We start from the raw sequence: 19,572 nt of genomic DNA, 5'->3' as shown, positions 1-19,572 counted from the left end.
AATGCTGATTTGGAATCAAATGGATTCCTAGTCCGTGATGTAGACTTGTATGTCTTCCAACAGGATGAAGGAATGCCATATTCTACGCTACGTAGAGAAGAAATGTAAGAAGCCTATAACAAAGGCAAGTAGCTCTGCCAAAGTGTACTGAGAGCAAAAGAGCCAGACAGTAAAGTGCACATTGGGGTTGGTTTCATTTCTTGGAATTTCAGCCCCCATGAAACAAATGGATCCATGTCCTGAGAGTGCGGGTGTTTCAGCAGAAATCAGGCGACGCATATGTATTCCTGGTGTATGGATATTACAGGAACATAAGTCTCCTTTCGTGGGTCTCTGTGTACTGTGAACTGTTAGAAAGTTTAAAGACGTGTGAAAGCATCAACTGAAAAGGGACACACTTCCCTCCATTGGTACTGTGCATACAGATCTGAACAAAAGGAAAGAGGGAAGAAGAAAGGCCCATGGGACGCTAGTGGGTAGAATCACATTTACCTTAGGAACCTCTCGTCGGATGCAGCCCCTCCCCCAAGACTGAGAAGATGCAGCAGCCATTGGGGATGGCAGTTACCGGTTGGATTCCAGGTGGAATGTTGGTGTGCACCGCGAGGCTTGTTGTGGCTGTTGGATCCTAGGTAACCGGGCAGAGTTCTGTGGGTGGATCAGTGTGATGGAGGGGCTGCCGCCGTCTGTGGAGCTTGGCTTAGGTGTATGGTCCGGGAAGCTGTGTCAGTTCGAGATACTGCTGCTGCCCAAAGACCTGAGTTCACAGGTCAGTTTCCAGAACCTGAAAGGGCAGACAGTGGAAGATCTGCCTGTCATCAGCTTACTGGTGAGGCTCCGAGGTACTTTCCGACTTGCCCAGTCCTGGTGAAGTCGACTTTATGGGAGACACGAAGAGAAGCTGGCCGAAAACCTGGCTGCACGGATTGAGGAGAGATGCGAACACATTGATGAGAGATGTTCTGCTACCATGGAGAATACTGGCGTGGAGACAGCTGTAGAGGATACCAGGCTCAAAAGACATTCATGAGACCTATTGGACCTCGCTGATCCTGGCAGAAACATACGGAGTGCCAACGTGGACTTGAGGAAGTTCCTCAATTCTCTTCTCCAAAAACGGGTCCAAGGCCCCTGACGTCTGAAAGAGAAGAGATGGCAGAGATGATCAAAACGCTCCTGTTCTTGGAAGAGGTCGTGAGAATCCACACGTCCCAAGGGGCATTCCCAAGCCATTCAGACCAAAATTCACCAAGCCCAGGTAAGCCTTTACCCAGGTTTGGGCATAGCTAGCAAGCACTTGCCCTTCCCTGCCCTCCACTCAGGCATCCATTTTGAAGGATCAGTACCTGAGCTGCAAGGAAGCCATTACGAGAAGAGCAAGCCCCTCCTAGAATCAGAGTTCCTCCAGCTTCACACTCTGTGAACAACAGTGAACTCCCTAAAGGTCAAATAGTCTCGGCTGAAATAGATAGGAATTGAATACTTAGCTCACACCTAGAAACGATGGCCTTCCGCTAGATTCAGCAAATGTTGTGTTTATGTCTTCCCTGGGGTGAAGGGAGTGTGGTAAGCGAGGGGAATCATTGACTGAACTTGAATCTGTATTAGGCCTCAGTTTTTCAAGACAGTATAGGTAAATAGTATAAGTCAGAAAGTGAACTGTACTGTAAAAGTCGCCAATGACATTAAAGTCACAGCTTTTGTGGATCGCCTTTCACTTAAGTCAAGCCCCCGGGGGCACTATATCATGGGGGTGCAGACTTGGTTGCGTTAAATTGCTTTACCCAACATGATCGGATGATTAAGCATTCTCATCACTGATAGAAGAACACCTGGTTCTCAATAGACTAGCAAAGCTGCAGCAGGGTTCTCCTAGCTATAATGCCTCTAGGTGCTTTTAGATTCAAACCTAAATGTATATATTTGGTTTGTTTCCTCTTGTATTTTCCTAGAGAGGGACGTTACCCCTTGAAATGCCAACACTGGCCAGTAGGTGTCATTGGGAGTAAAGGGCACCACATGCACAAGTGTATCCAAGGTTGGGGGTTACTTCCTGTTTCCAATACTTATTTCATGGTTCCTGTTGGTTTCGGAGGCTTCAACCGTAAAGAGCTGACATGACCCCTTTAACAGTTTGGACTGCTAGTTTGCATTCTATCTGTCTAGGTTTTCCGTAGAGCTGACAAAATGTTACCAAAATTGACAAGTCTGGCTTCTAAGTCGATTTAGTGTGTTTCAAAAAATAACTTCATTTTCGTATAACTCCCAAGACATGTAAATGAATTCTGTTAAAATTCTTAAAGAGTGCAAATGAGATATCAACATAATGTCAAAACAATTGACTTCGGACAATCCCTCCCACCACGGCTGTATAGAAACCAAGAGCTAAGCAAATATCACATTTCTGTGAAATGTATCTGGATAGTGTTGATTCATCGATGCCCAGTTGGCAGAGAAGAAGTGCAACCTGCACTCACTCGCTCCCATGTACAGAGCAATGGAAACATCCACTCACCCAGCCCTTGCACAGGACACTTGCCGAAGAGAGGTCTGTTACTACCAAAGACAGGATGAGGCCTCAGAACACCTGGAAGCAGGAGAAGGCAATGCAGGGAATGGAAACCAGTGCAGGGTCTGACCCCTGGTGATGGAGCAACAAGGGTGAAACTCTGTTAACTTGGACGCACACTCTCAAGCGGACAGGAGACATGGGATTGAAGGTGATGTGCTGAGATTTACAAGAGTGCACAGCAGATGCTTGGCTGACAGAACTCAAAGAAACAAGCGCAAAATATCCCCACAGTTGATTCTGAGACCAAGATCCGATCTGCCAAATTTGAGGTAGCAGAGGCAACGGTCAGTGAGGGATAGGGCTACGGATGATGGCACACGCTGAGTCTCAGGGATCTGGAGTGCGTTGTGGGATGTGGTGGGTCGAATCAAGAGAGCAATCCGAACTGTGTACCAATGATAAAGCAACCACACTGGTCACGCGGTTGAGATTACCGATATGTCCCATGGCCACACCCAGTGCATCTGCAGGACCAGGGACCAATTGGGAATTTGCCAATAGAGCACGTGTGGGGCTGAATCAGAGCTATCGTGCATCTGGTCTGAGGGATCCAGGGGGCCTTGGGTTTGAAATCAGAATGGAAAGCCTTAGGATCTGCTACATTCATAACCTGGGCTGGGATTATGGTTTGGTTTGAGGCACAGGATGCGCAACAGCTCTGCGGTTGCCTTCGTGCACCCGTGCCACTAGGATGAGAGGACAAGGAAGAGTGGTCCCAGTCCACAGCATGAGAAGAGGAAGCATTACCTTCACCATTATCTCCCAAAAGCGGATGCTACATTTTGGATGGCACCGGCACGGTACGGCACAGAGGATGCCAATGCAGGTCTGCGGGATCATTCCAGCAGGCCCTGATGTGTGACATCCATAGATATGCTTCCACTGTTGTGTCAGTAGACAGAGAAGCTCTGGGAAGAACTGCTTTCATTGGGACATTCCCGTGGCACTACAAAGCACAAGCGCACTCTCAGTTTGCTGTTTTGGAAACACTCCAAAATGACATAGAGCAGAATGCAGAGCTGAGAACCTTTAGAAGCTTCATTTCCACAAGAGGAAGTGTCCTGCGCACTTTCAGAATTGTGAGATAAGCGTAATCAAAATGAAGTTATGCTACTCGAAATAGTATGGGTTGTTTATCACAACAAATGCAACACCAGCAATTGGAGATAGACAGGACAACACACACAGGAACAGGATATGGCATCAATGTCTAGGAGAAATTGTCCTCACAGAAATCCCATGGAATTGCGTAGAGCCAAGAGTCTAAAATTTTAACTTAACAAAGCCCTAGAAGTCTACATTAGATATCTGATATTACCTGACCAGTAGAGATGAAGAAGTACAGTAAAAGAAACAGGAAGTACCATTTTCAGTTCCAAAGATATTGAAGGCCCAAAAGATAAGCTTTCAAACAACTAGACTGCAAAACGCTATCCAGACCAAGTGTTGAAAATTGTGGTCAGGAAAACAGTGAAAAACAACAGTGTCTCAGATTCACCAAAGGCAGAACACCAGAAAAGGGGAAGAGAAAGTCTAAAGATGAGCCAAAAAATATCAGAAAACTCAATGGATGTGATAATATCAGGGCTACAATTCAGTCCTTAGCAGACTAGATAATGCAGAGGGACGCGTGAATGACTGTGAAGACAGGGGAACAGAAATCCCTCGGTCAGAAGCAGACATAGGAAAGCAAGTGCAAACCAATGAAAACATTGCTGTTGAATCCTGGGTTAAGACAGGGCATGAAAGACTAGAATTCATAAGAGTCCCAGATGGAAAAGCAAGAGATAAAGAAACAAAAAATATCTGAAAATTTATCTGTAGAAAAATCAGACTGAAACATGCTGAAAGCCAAGAAAGAATCATCTATGCGAATTCAGGAAGTACACAGCGTCCAAAGGAGGTGGAATCCCAATAGACCTACCAGCAGCTGTATGATTCACGAATATCCCAGTGATTTAAATGCACCTGGAGGAAACCACATATTCACAAGGGAACCTCCAGAGGGGTTTCAGCTGATATCTCGGCAGCAATATTTCAGGACAGGGAGGAGTGCCAGGACACAGACCATATACTGAATGGCCAAATGCTGCCATCTAGGGTAGTCTATGCCACATGACCACCATTTCTAATAACGGCGGGGCTAGACAATTCCACAGACCGGCAAACCTTAAAAGAATTCAGCAGTTCAAAACTTCTTCTAAAAGAAAGGTTGACAATACTCCCCTGAATAGAAAAGCAGCAAGAGGAAATGGAAAGAAGAAAACCATTATTGGAAATGCAAGAAGAGCATGAGTGGCAAAGAGGAAACAAGAAGAAGGCAAGGAGGACATCAAAACCCTAAAGATGGGAGAGGGAAGCAGGAAATCCTAGGTGATTGGAAGCACTCTCTTAAGTGAATCAGCTTATTTGACTCTCTGTTTGAAGCGAAAGGAGAGATGCATGGCCTGACGTGTTTGCAAAACAAGCGAGAAGCAGACCAACAAATAATCAAACCAACAAACAAGCACCAAACGGGTACGGTTGGCTGACATATACCAAGGGAACCATGATTATTCAAAAGAAAATACTCAAGGTGATGTCAAGGATCCTTCAGCAAGCATAGACCCAGTATCGCGGCTTGCATGTAATCAGCACACTTGTATTCGGAAATCAGAGGCGTGCATTCATATTCGTAAATATTGATTCATGAGAGCATATCGTGACCTAACCCAAATGCTGATTTGGAATCAAATGGATTCCTAGTCCGTGATGTAGACTTGTATGTCTTCCAACAGGATGAAGGAATGCCATATTCTACGCTACGTAGAGAAGAAATGTAAGAAGCCTATAACAAAGGCAAGTAGCTCTGCCAAAGTGTACTGAGAGCAAAAGAGCCAGACAGTAAAGTGCACATTGGGGTTGGTTTCATTTCTTGGAATTTCAGCCCCCATGAAACAAATGGATCCATGTCCTGAGAGTGCGGGTGTTTCAGCAGAAATCAGGCGACGCATATGTATTCCTGGTGTATGGATATTACAGGAACATAAGTCTCCTTTCGTGGGTCTCTGTGTACTGTGAACTGTTAGAAAGTTTAAAGACGTGTGAAAGCATCAACTGAAAAGGGACACACTTCCCTCCATTGGTACTGTGCATACAGATCTGAACAAAAGGAAAGAGGGAAGAAGAAAGGCCCATGGGACGCTAGTGGGTAGAATCACATTTACCTTAGGAACCTCTCGTCGGATGCAGCCCCTCCCCCAAGACTGAGAAGATGCAGCAGCCATTGGGGATGGCAGTTACCGGTTGGATTCCAGGTGGAATGTTGGTGTGCACCGCGAGGCTTGTTGTGGCTGTTGGATCCTAGGTAACCGGGCAGAGTTCTGTGGGTGGATCAGTGTGATGGAGGGGCTGCCGCCGTCTGTGGAGCTTGGCTTAGGTGTATGGTCCGGGAAGCTGTGTCAGTTCGAGATACTGCTGCTGCCCAAAGACCTGAGTTCACAGGTCAGTTTCCAGAACCTGAAAGGGCAGACAGTGGAAGATCTGCCTGTCATCAGCTTACTGGTGAGGCTCCGAGGTACTTTCCGACTTGCCCAGTCCTGGTGAAGTCGACTTTATGGGAGACACGAAGAGAAGCTGGCCGAAAACCTGGCTGCACGGATTGAGGAGAGATGCGAACACATTGATGAGAGATGTTCTGCTACCATGGAGAATACTGGCGTGGAGACAGCTGTAGAGGATACCAGGCTCAAAAGACATTCATGAGACCTATTGGACCTCGCTGATCCTGGCAGAAACATACGGAGTGCCAACGTGGACTTGAGGAAGTTCCTCAATTCTCTTCTCCAAAAACGGGTCCAAGGTCCCTGACGTCTGAAAGAGAAGAGATGGCAGAGATGATCAAAACGCTCCTGTTCTTGGAAGAGGTCGTGAGAATCCACACGTCCCAAGGGGCATTCCCAAGCCATTCAGACCAAAATTCACCAAGCCCAGGTAAGCCTTTACCCAGGTTTGGGCATAGCTAGCAAGCACTTGCCCTTCCCTGCCCTCCACTCAGGCATCCATTTTGAAGGATCAGTACCTGAGCTGCAAGGAAGCCATTACGAGAAGAGCAAGCCCCTCCTAGAATCAGAGTTCCTCCAGCTTCACACTCTGTGAACAACAGTGAACTCCCTAAAGGTCAAATAGTCTCGGCTGAAATAGATAGGAATTGAATACTTAGCTCACACCTAGAAACGATGGCCTTCCGCTAGATTCAGCAAATGTTGTGTTTATGTCTTCCCTGGGGTGAAGGGAGTGTGGTAAGCGAGGGGAATCATTGACTGAACTTGAATCTGTATTAGGCCTCAGTTTTTCAAGACAGTATAGGTAAATAGTATAAGTCAGAAAGTGAACTGTACTGTAAAAGTCGCCAATGACATTAAAGTCACAGCTTTTGTGGATCGCCTTTCACTTAAGTCAAGCCCCCGGGGGCACTATATCATGGGGGTGCAGACTTGGTTGCGTTAAATTGCTTTACCCAACATGATCGGATGATTAAGCATTCTCATCACTGATAGAAGAACACCTGGTTCTCAATAGACTAGCAAAGCTGCAGCAGGGTTCTCCTAGCTATAATGCCTCTAGGTGCTTTTAGATTCAAACCTAAATGTATATATTTGGTTTGTTTCCTCTTGTATTTTCCTAGAGAGGGGTGTTACCCCTTGAAATGCCAACACTGGCCAGTAGGTGTCATTGGGAGTAAAGGGCACCACATGCACAAGTGTATCCTAGGTTGGGGGTTACTTCCTGTTTCCAATACTTATTTCATGGTTCCTGTTGGTTTCGGAGGCTTCAACCGTAAAGAGCTGACATGACCCCTTTAACAGATTGGACTGCTAGTTTGCATTCTATCTGTCTAGGTTTTCCGTAGAGCTGACAAAATGTTACCAAAATTGACAAGTCTGGCTTCTAGGTCGATTTAGTGTGTTTCAAAAAATAACTTCATTTTCGTATAACTCCCAAGACATGTAAATGAATTCTGTTAAAATTCTTAAAGAGTGCAAATGAGATATCAACATAATGTCAAAACAATTGTCTTCGGACAATCCCTCCCACCACGGCTGTATAGAAACCAAGAGCTAAGCAAATATCACATTTCTGTGAAATGTATCTGGATAGTGTTGATTCATCGATGCCCAGTTGGCAGAGAAGAAGTGCAACCTGCACTCACTCGCTCCCATGTACAGAGCAATGGAAACATCCACTCACCCAGCCCTTGCACAGGACACTTGCCGAAGAGAGGTCTGTTACTACCAAAGACAGGATGAGGCCTCAGAACACCTGGAAGCAGGAGAAGGCAATGCAGGGAATGGAAACCAGTGCAGGGTCTGACCCCTGGTGATGGAGCAACAAGGGTGAAACTCTGTTAACTTGGACGCACACTCTCAAGCGGACAGGAGACATGGGATTGAAGGTGATGTGCTGAGATTTACAAGAGTGCACAGCAGATGCTTGGCTGACAGAACTCAAAGAAACCAGCGCAAAATATCCCCACAGTTGATTCTGAGACCAAGATCCGATCTGCCAAATTTGAGGTAGCAGAGGCAACGGTCAGTGAGGGATAGGGCTACGGATGATGGCACACGCTGAGTCTCAGGGATCTGGAGTGCGTTGTGGGATGTGGTGGGTCGAATCAAGAGAGCAAGCCGAACTGTGTACCAATGATAAAGCAACCACACTGGTCACGCGGTTGAGATTACCGATATGTCCCATGGCCACACCCAGTGCATCTGCAGGACCAGGGACCAATTGGGAATTTGCCAATAGAGCACGTGTGGGGCTGAATCAGAGCTATCGTGCATCTGGTCTGAGGGATCCAGGGGGCCTTGGGTTTGAAATCAGAATGAAAAGCCTTAGGATCTGCTACATTCATAACCTGGGCTGGGATTATGGTTTGGTTTGAGGCACAGGATGCGCAACAGCTCTGCGGTTGCCTTCGTGCACCCGTGCCACTAGGATGAGAGGACAAGGAAGAGTGGTCCCAGTCCACAGCATGAGAAGAGGAAGCATTACCTTCACCATTATCTCCCAAAAGCGGATGCTACATTTTGGATGGCACCGGCACGGTACGGCACAGAGGATGCCAATGCAGGTCTGCGGGATCATTCCAGCAGGCCCTGATGTGTGACATCCATAGATATGCTTCCACTGTTGTGTCAGTAAACAGAGAAGCTCTGGGAATAACTGCTTTCATTGGGACATTCCCGTGGCACTACAAAGCACAAGCGCACTCTCAGTTTGCTGTTTTGGAAACACTCCAAAATGACATAGAGCAGAATGCAGAGCTGAGAACCTTTAGAAGCTTCATTTCCACAAGAGGAAGTGTCCTGCGCACTTTCAGAATTGTGAGATAAGCGTAATCAAAATGAAGTTATGCTACTCGAAATAGTATGGGTTGTTTATCACAACAAATGCAACACCAGCAATTGGAGATAGACAGGACAACACACACAGGAACAGGATATGGCATCAATGTCTAGGAGAAATTGTCCTCACAGAAATCCCATGGAATTGCGTAGAGCCAAGGGTCTAAAATTTTAACTTAACAAAGCCCTAGAAGTCTACATTAGATATCTGATATTACCTGACCAGTAGAGATGAAGAAGTACAGTAAAAGAAACAGGAAGTACCATTTTCAGTTCCAAAGATATTGAAGGCCCAAAAGATAAGCTTTCAAACAACTAGACTGCAAAACGCTATCCAGACCAAGTGTTGAAAATGGTGGTCAGGAAAACACTGAAGAACAACAGTGTCTCAGAATCACCAAAGGCAGAACACCAGAAAAGGGGAAGAGAAAGTCTAAAGACGAGCCAAAAAATATCAGAAAACTCAATGGATGTGATAATATCAGGGCTACAGTTCAGTTCTTAGCAGACTAGATAATGCAGAGGGACGCGTGAATGACTGTGAAGACAGGGGAACAGAAATCCCTCGGTCAGAAGCAGACATAGGAAAGCAAGTGCAAACCAATGAAAACATTGCTGTTGAATCCTGGGTTAAGACAGGGCATGAAAGACTAGAATTCATAAGAGTCCCAGATGGAAAAGCAAGAGATAAAGAAACAAAAAATATCTGAAAATTTATCTGTAGAAAAATCAGACTGAAACTTGCTGAAAGCCAAGAAAGAATCATCTATGCGAATTCAGGAAGTACACAGAGTCCAAAGGAGGTGGAATCCCAATAGACCTACCAGCAGCTGTATGATTCAAATCAACAAAGTTCACGAATATCCCAGTGATTTAAATGCACCTGGAGGAAACAACATAGTCACAAGGGAACCTCCAGAGGGGTTTCAGCTGATAGCTCGGCAGCAATATTGCAGGACAGGGAGGAGTGCCAGGACACAGACCATATGCTGAATGGCCAAATGCTGCCATCTAGGGTAGCCTATGCCACATGACCACCATTTCTAATAACGGCAGAGCTACACAATTCCACAGACCGGCAAACCTTAAAAGAATTCAGCAGTTCAAAACTTCTTCTAAAAGAGGTTGACAATACTCCCCTGAATAGAAAAGCAGCAAGAGGAAATGGAAAGAAGAAAACCATTATTGGAAATGCAAGAAGAGCATGAGTGGCAAAGAAGAAACAAGAAGAAGGCAAGGAGGACATCAAAACCCTAAAGATGGGAGAGGGAAGCAGGAAATCCTAGGTGATTGGAAACACTCTCTTAAGTGAATCAGCTTATTTGACTCTGTGTTTGAAGCGAAAGGATAGATGCATGGCCTGAGTTGTTTGCAAAATAACGGGATGCAGTCCAACAAATAATCAAAGAAACAAACAAGCACCCACTCTGTATAGTTGGTGACATATACCAAGGGAATCATGATTATTCAAAAGAAAATTCTCAAGGTGATATCAAGGATCATTCAGCACTCATCGACCCATTATCTTGTCTTGCATGTACTGAACACACTTGTATTTGGAAATCAAAGGCGTGCATTTATATTCGTAAATATTGATTCATAAGAGCATATCGTGACCTAACCCAAAAGCCGATTTGGAATCAAATGTATTCCTAGTCCGTGATGTAGACTTGTATGTCTTCCAACAGGATGAAGGAATGCCATATTCTACCCTACGTAGAGAAGAAATGTAAGAAGCCTATAACAAAGACAAGTAGCTCTGCAATAGTGTACTAAGGGCAAAGGAGACAGACAATAAAGTGCACATTGGGGTTGGTTTCATTTCTTGGAATTTCAGCCCCCATGAAACAAATGGATCCATGTCCTGAGAGTGCGGGTGTTTCAGCAGAAATCAGGCGACGCATATGTATTCCTGGTGTACGGATATTACAGGAACCGAAGTCTCCTTTAGTGGGTCTCTGTGTGCTGTGAACTGTTAGAAAATTTAAAGACGTGTAAACCATCAACTGAAAATGGACACACTTCCTTCCTTTGGTACTGTGCATACAGATCTGTACCAAAGTAAATAGGGATGAAGAAAGGCCCATGGGACGCTAGTGGGTGGAACCACATTTACCTTAGGAACCTCTCGTCAGATGCAGCCCCTCCCCCAAGACTGAGAAGATGCAGCAGCCATTGGGGATGGCAGTTACCTGTTGGATTCCAGGTGGAATGTTGGTGTGTACCGCGAGGCTTGTTGTGGCTGTTGGATCCTAGGTAACCGGGCAGAGTTCTGTGGGTGGATCAGTGTGATGGAGGGGCTGCCTCCCTCTGTGGAGCTTGGCTTAGGTGTTTGGTCCGGGAAGCTGTGTAAGTTCGAGATACTGCTGCTGCCCAATGGCCTGTGTTCACAGGTCATTTTCCAGAACCCTTAAGAGCAGATAGTGGAAGAAATACCTGTCATCAGCTCACTTGTGTTTCTCCGAGGTACTTTCAGAATTGCCCAATCCTTTAGAATTTGACTTTATAGGAGACAAGAAGAGAATCTGTCAGAAAAGCTGGCTGCATGGATTGAGGAGAGATGCGATCTCATTTATGTGATTTGTTCTGCTACTATGAATAATACTGACATGGAGACCTGTAGAGAATACCAATCTTGGAAGACATTCATGGACATATTGTGCCTCGTTGATACTTTCAGTAACATGTTGAATATGAATGTGCACTTGAGGAAGTTACTGAATTCTCTGCTCCAAGTACGGGTCCAAGATTTCTTCCATCCAAAACATAAGAGAAAGTAGAAATGATAGAAGGTCTCATGTTATTCAAAGATGTCTTGAAATTCCAAACGTTCCACGGGGCATTTACAAACCACTCAGACGACCATGCACCAAGCCCTACTAAACCTTTTCCCATGGTTATGCCTTGCTCTCAAGCACTTGATTTCCCTCCCCTTCACTCAGTTATACATTTCAGAGAATCAGCCCTTGAACTGCATTGAAGCCTGTAGGAGTACTGGAAGACCCTCCTAGATTCAGAATTCCTCCACCTTCACTTTCTGTGCACAATAGTGAACTCCTCCATGGTCAACGACTCTCGACCAAAATAGGTTGGTTTGAATTCTTAGCTCACACTGTGAAATGATGACCTTCCCCCAGATTCAGATCATGCTGTGGTTATATCTACTTTGGTGTGAAGGGTGTTTTGTAAGTGAGTGGATTCTTTGCCTGAATTTGAATATTTATTTATCCTCAGTTTTTCAAAACAGTATTTGTAACTATTATAATTCTGTTATTGAAATGAGTGTAATTGTTGGCATAGATATGTAGTGACACATTTTTTGTGGACCATCTTTTCCCTTCAATCAAGTACCGGGTGCAGGATATAATGTGGTTGCCATATTTGTCGGGTTTAATTGTGTTTCTCAACATAATTGGACGATTAATCATTCTCATCTTTCATAGAAGAGCACATGATTCTCAATAGCCTAGCAAAATTGCAGCAGTGTTCTCATATCTACAATGTCTCTAAGTGCTATTGAAACCAAGCCTGTATAAAAATACATTGTTTGGGTTTCTTTGTGCTTTCCTAAATAGTAATGTTGCCCCTTGAATCACCAACATTGACCAGTATGTGCCATTATTAGGAAAGGGCACCACATGAACAATGGAAACCCATGGTTGTGGTTGTTAATGATTCTAAAAATTATTTCATTGTTTTTCTTAGTGTTGGAAGCACCAAGAGAAAAGTGTTGACCTGCCTCCTTCATGACTTTTGGTTAACTATTTGAAAGTCTGTTAACTATTTGAAAGTCTGCAATGGAGGTATGTACACATTGTCAGACTTGGAATCTTCTAACTCATCCTTCCACCATTGATATAGAGAAAAATAGCTAAACAAGGATCAAGTGTCTGTGAGTTATGTCTAAACTGTGTTAATTTATCCATGCCAAACTGGCAGAGTACCAGTGCAAACTTCGCTCACTCTCTCCCATGTATACAGCAAGATAAACATCCACTCTCCTGGCCCTTGGCTCAGGATCCCTGCTGAATAATGGCCAAACATCTCGTACTTCAAAAGTCAGAAAGAATTCTCACATAACCTGGAAAGAGTAGAAGGCAAAGTAGAGAATGGAAATCAGTGCAGGACCTGACCTTGGGTGAAGGAGCAGTAAAGGGGAAACTGTGTTTTACTGGGATGCACACTCTAAAGTGGACAGGTCATTTAAGATGGAAGACGATGTGCTGAGGGTTAAAAGAGTGCATAGTGGACGTTTGATTGACATAACTGAAAGCAATAATCACAAAATTTCTCTGCAATTGATTCCCAGACCAATACTCCATCTGTCAATTTTGAGCTAGGAGTGCCTGTGGAATCTGTGTGTTAGGGGTGTGGCTGATGTCACAAATTTATTCCCAGAGGTTTGGAGATTGTTTTGGGCTGTGGTTCGTACTATCTAGAGAACAGATATGCCTGGGTCCTCTCTTAATATTAAATCTGCTGGCATATGTGTTGTGGAATAGCTTAGTAACCCAGGGCCTTAGTCACAGCCTTTTCACATCCACAGTATAATTGCTCATTTTCTCCATAAAGGAGAAATGGTCTCAATCAGAGCCATCTTTATCTGGTTTCTAGAATCCAGGGCAATTTAGTGTTGAAATAAGATTCTATAGCCAAAAGATCTGCAACTTTCTTAGGCAGGATTGAAATTTCTTATTGTCCAAAGCAGAGGTTTTTGAAATGCTCCATGCTTGCCTTTGAGTTCCCATGCCTTACTGACAAAAGTTCTTGGAGCAGAGATCTGCTGAAAAATAGGAGAATTTGAAGCCTTTCCATCAACCTTGCCTACCACATGCTAATGCAACTATAGTTGTGGTGCTGACCCAGTACTACACTAAGGACCCGATTGTGGCACTGCAGGATTGTTTCAGCAGGTTCTAATGCGTGACATCATTAGATTTGTTTCCACTTTTGTTTTTGTTTGCAGAGAACCTGAGGGAACCCATTATAAAATTTTGACTTTTCCGTGGCAACAGTAAGGACGAATGCACTTTCATGAGAGTGTATTGGAACAATTCCCTCTCCACATATCCAGCCTGCAGCCCAGAAACCATTTGGAAACCTCTATTCCAGCAAAAATTAGTAGTCCCAGCACTGTCAGAGCTATGATAAACGTTTAACCAAAATGACACTCTGCTAATTTACTAGAATATGTTATATTCACCACAACAAAAACCGCAGTAGCAATCATAGATATAACAGGCAACAGACACAGAAGGAATGCATGGCATCATTACATACCAAAAACAATCCTCACAGCATTAAAACTAAATGTGCACAGAAATGATTTCACTTACAAAAGCCGTTCAAGTCTATAATAGATAATTGATAATCCTTAACCCATAGCGATAGAGAGATATAATAAAGTTAAAAGAACTATTCCAAATTTTCAAAAGACAGGAGTCTCCTGAAAGAACATCCAATGTATTAGACCCCCAAAATTTACTAGAACATGACTTGAAAAGGGAGGACATAAAAACACTGAAGGAAATCTTGAGTCTATGAATACAAATGCAGGCTAGTATAAATGGAAAGAGAAACACTTTAGATGAGCCAAATATAATCAGAAAACTCAATGGTGAGAATAGCTAAGCTAAAGACAGTCCAAATCGGACTAGATAATGCACAGGAACAAATAAACGACTTAGAAAACAGGATAACCGCAATCACTCAGTCAGAGCACGACATAGAAAAGCAAGTGAAAACCAATGCAAGCAATGCAACTGAAACCTGGGATAAGAGAAAACATACCAGTGGATGACTCATAGGAATCCCACATGGAAAAGAATAAAGACAAATGATTTGAAAAGGTATTTGAAGAAATCAGACTGAAATTTTCTTAAACCAAAGCTAGATCCGGCCATCTCAACACAGCAAGCACAGAGCGTCCAAGCATAACGAACCCCAGTAGGCCTACAACAATATATATTCTAATTTAAATGGCCAAAATTGATAATAAGGAAATGATTCTAAATGCACCAAAATAGAAACAAGTGCATTGCAAGAGAAATTTTTAATGTCTTCAGCTGATTTCTCAACAGATAGATTGGTATTTTTTTCTTCCCTCTTTCCTTTTGTGTTGATCTCTATTCCAAGAACTGATGAAAGGCAGATTCCTTCAGTCTAAACAAGATGAATGGGCAGAGATTCTAAAAGTGTTCAAGTTCTTGGAAGAGGTCATCAGAATCAACACATCTCAAGGGGCTTTTTCAGAAAATATGAGACCATGCACCAAGCCCTGTTTATCCTTTTCCCTGGAGTGGGCCAATGTATTAAGACTTGCTGTTCCTTCACACTCAACCAGCCATGCAGGTATACCCTCAGTCTGCTACTGCAGGAGAATTAGAGCCAGGTCCAATTTTACCAATACTGTAGGGAGAACCTGAGCCTGCTACTGCAGGAGACACAGCACTGTGTCCCATTTCACCAATCTTTCAAGGAGACCCTAAGCCTACTCCTGCAGGAGACTCAGAGCCGAATCACATTCCACCAGCTGTGTAGGAAGACCATCATGCCTTCACTTGCAATGGATCCAGGAATGTGTCCAATTACACTAGCCTTGTAGGGAGACCTTGAGCCTGTTCCTGCAGGAGAAACAGATCTCTGTCATATTCCACCATCCCTCCAGGAAGATGCAGGGCCTCCTCCTGCAGGAGACTCAGGAATTGGTCCAATTTCACCAGTCCTGCAGGAAGACTCTGAGCCAATTCCTGCAGGAGACCCAGGACTGGGTCCCATTCCATCAATCATGCACTAAGACCTTGAAGTGGGTTCAATTCCACTAGCCTTGCTGGGTGACCCACAAGCCTGGTCCTGCAGGAAAATTAGAGATATGTCATATTCCAGAAGCCCTGCAGGAAGACTGAAAGCCTGCTTCTGCAGGAGACCCAGGAATAGGTCCAAATACGCCAGCCTTCCTGGGAGAGCACAAACCTGATCCTGCAGGTGATACACAGTGAGGTACAATTCCAACAGCCCTGCAGGGATATCCTGAGGCCACTTCGGCAGGAAACACATGACTGGGTCACATTCCAATACCCCAGAAGGGAGACCGTGAGCCTGCTACTCCAGGAAACCCAGAACTTCGTCCCATTCCACCAAACCTGCAGTCAAACACTAAGACTGCATCTGCAGAAAACACAGTGCGGGTCACATAACACCAGCCCTGTAGTGAGACTACAAACCTGCTCCTGGGGGAGACCAAGTCATTCACAGAGAATATGAGCCAGCTCCTGCAGAAGAACAAGAGTTGTGTGACATTCTACCAGCTCTGCAGGTAATCCATAGGCTTGCTCCTGCAGGAGACAGACATCCCAGTCCAATTCCATCAGCCTCTCCAGGGAGAACCCCAGCCTCCTCCTGCAGGAGAGCCAGAACTAGATCCCATTCCACCAACCCTGCATGGAAACACTGAGCTTGCTCCTGCAGCATACCCACAGCCAAGTCATATTCAACAAACCCTCCAGGGAAACACTGAGCCTGCAATTGTAAGAGACCCAGGACTGGGACCAATTCCAACAGCTCTCCAGGGAATCCCTCACCTGCTCCCATAGGAGAATAAAAGCCATCAGTTCTGGTGGGGTCCCTGAGCCTGCATCTGCAAAAGAACCACAGGGTGGAGTCACATTCCACCAGCCCTGCAAAGAGAACAGAACCTGCTACTGCAGGAGACACAGGACTAGGTCCCATTCCACCAACCTTGCAGGGATACCCTGAGCCTTGGACCAAGGAATGGGACAAATTCTGCTAACCTTCTAGGGAGACCATGAGCTTCTCCTGCAAGAGAACCAGAGATGGGTCATATTACAGTATTCTTCCAGGAAGACCCAAGGCCTGCTCCTGCAGGAGATGCAAGAACAGGCCCAATTCCACCAGCCTGAAGGCAGAGTCCAAATCTGTTCTGGCAGGTGACCTAGAGAAGGGGCCCATTCCACCAGCCCTGCAGGGAGACTCTGAGCCTACTACTACAGGAGACCCAGGAATGGGTCCCACTAAACCAACCCTGAAGGGAGACACAGAATCTACACTTGCAGGAACCACAGAGCCAGGACACATTTCATCAGCCCTGTAGTGACCCCTGAGCTGGGTCCAATTACACTATCCTTGCAAGGAGACTCTGTGCCTACTCCTGAAGCAGAACCAGTGATGGGTCATGTTCCAACAGCCCTGCAGGAAGACCTGGAGCTGCTTCTGCAGAAGACTCAGGACAGGGTCTGATTCCACCATCCCAGCAGTGAGAAAACTAGCCTGCTCCTGCAAGTGACCAAGGTCTGAGTCATATTCAACTAGCCATGCAGGATGGACATAAGCCTGCTGTTGCAGGAAACTCAGAACCATGTGCCATTCCAGCAACACTGCAAGGAGACTCTGAGCCTGCCCCTGCAGGAAACAGAAACCCAGTCACATTCCACAAGCCCTACAGGGATACCAGAGCCTGCACATGCAGGAGACCCAGGCCTGGGACCAATTCTACCAACCCTGTGGAAAGACCCTGAATCAGCTCTAGCATTAGACTAAGAGCCATGTCACATTCCACCAGCCCTACAGGTAATTTATCAGCCTGCAACCTACACCTTCAAAAGACCCAAGATTTGGACCAATTCCAATGGCACTGCAGGGAGACCATGAGCCATGTCCAATTCCACTAGCCCTTCAGGAAAGCCCCAAGCCTACTCCTGCAGGAGAACCTGAGATTGGTCATGTTGCAACATGAGCCTGCTCCTCCGAGAGACCCAGGACTATGTCCCATCCACCAGCCCTGCAGGGAAACCCTGAGACTGTCCCTTCAGGAGAACCACAACTGGGTCACATTTCACTAGCAATGCAGGGAGACTTAGAGCCTACACCTTCAAGACACCCAAGAATTGGAACAATTCCAGCAGCACTGCAGGGACACCATTAGCCAGGTCCAATTCCACTAGCCCTGCATGTAGACCCCAAGCATGCTCCTGTAGGAGACCCAGCACTGGGTCTCATTCCACAAGGCTTGCAGGGAGAAACTCTGCCTGTTTCTTCAAGAGACCAACAGCTGAGTCACATTTCACCAGCCCTGAAGGGAGACCCCAGTCCTGCACCTGCAAAGGACCTAAGACTGGAACAAAATCGACTAGCCCTGTAGGGGGACCCTGAGCCTGCTTCTGAAAGAGAATCAGAGATGGGTCATATTCCAACAACCCAGCAGGGACAGTCCAAGCCTGCTCCTGCAGGATTTATAGAGCAGGGTGAAATTGCAAAACCTTGCAGGGACACCCTGAATCTGCTGCTGCAGGAGAAAAATGATGGGGTCTCATTCCACAAGACTTACAAGGATACCCTGAGCCTGGTCTTGCATGAGATCCTGAGCTGGGTCCTTCAGGAGACCCAGGACTGTGTCCCATTCTAACAACCCTGCTGGGGAACCCGAGCCTGCACCTGCAAAACACACAGGACCATGTCACATCCCACCAGCTCTGCAGACTGTAAGACTAGCCCTACACGAGACCTAGAGCCAGGTTACAATACCAGTCCTGCAGGGAGACCCTGAGTCTGATTTTGTAGCTCCCCCTGCACCTACACAATACTTCTATGAGACCCAGAGCCAATTCAGGCATCACCACCCCTACGGGATGAGATGTCTCTACAACCACCAACACTGTCATCTAATTCTAAGAATCAACCCACTCTCAGACCCGAACTTTACTTCCCTTCTCCTGGCATTATTTTTGTTTCTTTTTTCTGTCATTTCCTTGTTTTCTTTCATGTCATTTAGAGTACCATCTATTTTTATGTTTTAAGTTTACCATAATAAAATTTAGATGTTTTTCCATTTTAAATTGTGCAATTCAGGAGCATTAAGTGCATTCACAATGCTGTGTAAACATCGTCACTGTCTAGTTTCAGACTGTTTCTTTCCTCAAAATAAAACCCCGTATCCAAAGCACACATTCTCTTTTCTCCCTCCCCCAACCCTTGAGAAGCCCTAATCCTCTTTCTCTCTGTGTGTCTTTCCCTACACTGGATGTTCCCTATCAATGAAATCATACAAAAGATGGCTGTTTGTGTCTGCTCTCATATTTTAACAAGGGATTGGTGTTTTTTTTTTCACTTGAAGTAGCATTTTGGTTATTTCAAAGGGAAATCCATGTGGATTAAAGATGAGATGTACAAAATGAATATTTTTAGTAACTATGTGCATAATCTCGAGATAGGCACTGCTATTCTATGTGTGAAACCAGAGCCTGGAGGGAGATGCTTAGCTCTTCCTGTGGCAAAACATAATCTAGCAAAATAAAAAAAATAATAATAATCAAAATCCATGAAAGACAAACCACAACATGGAAATATCATTTTTCATAACCTAAAGTCAGAGAAAGGTTTCACATCCCTGTGGTCCAAAAATATCTTGAAACACTGTGTTCTAAACAGAAACAGAACAAACACATGCAATTCCAACAAGAGGCAATGCAGGTGGCCAGTGTATATTAGAGATGCTCGACCTCTCAAGTGAGAATGCAAGAAGATGTTCACACTTCGGAGACAGCATTGGTCAACATCACACTGGCAGGCCTTTATCCTGGTGACAACCAGCTCTAGTGA

At 45.1% G+C, this 19,572-nt stretch overlaps 1 protein-coding gene across 1 annotated transcript in view; it reads right to left on the bottom strand.

Annotated features, from left to right (window-relative positions):
- Positions 1 to 936: 936 nt before the first annotated feature.
- The window catches only part of LOC140693677 (uncharacterized), a 237,953-nt gene continuing 219,317 nt past the window's right edge, over positions 937 to 19,572 (bottom strand). The window contains exon 16 of the mRNA XM_072957385.1: positions 937 to 1,138. The gene's annotated coding sequence lies outside the window, so the exon portion shown is untranslated. The remainder of the gene's footprint in view (positions 1,139 to 19,572) is intronic.

This window comes from Vicugna pacos, unplaced genomic scaffold (genome assembly GCF_048564905.1).
Source record: "Vicugna pacos unplaced genomic scaffold, VicPac4 scaffold_20, whole genome shotgun sequence".
NCBI lineage: Eukaryota > Metazoa > Chordata > Mammalia > Artiodactyla > Camelidae > Vicugna > Vicugna pacos.
The sequence above is the reverse complement of the archived record's forward strand: the minus strand, read 5'-3'. Positions and strand labels throughout refer to the sequence as shown.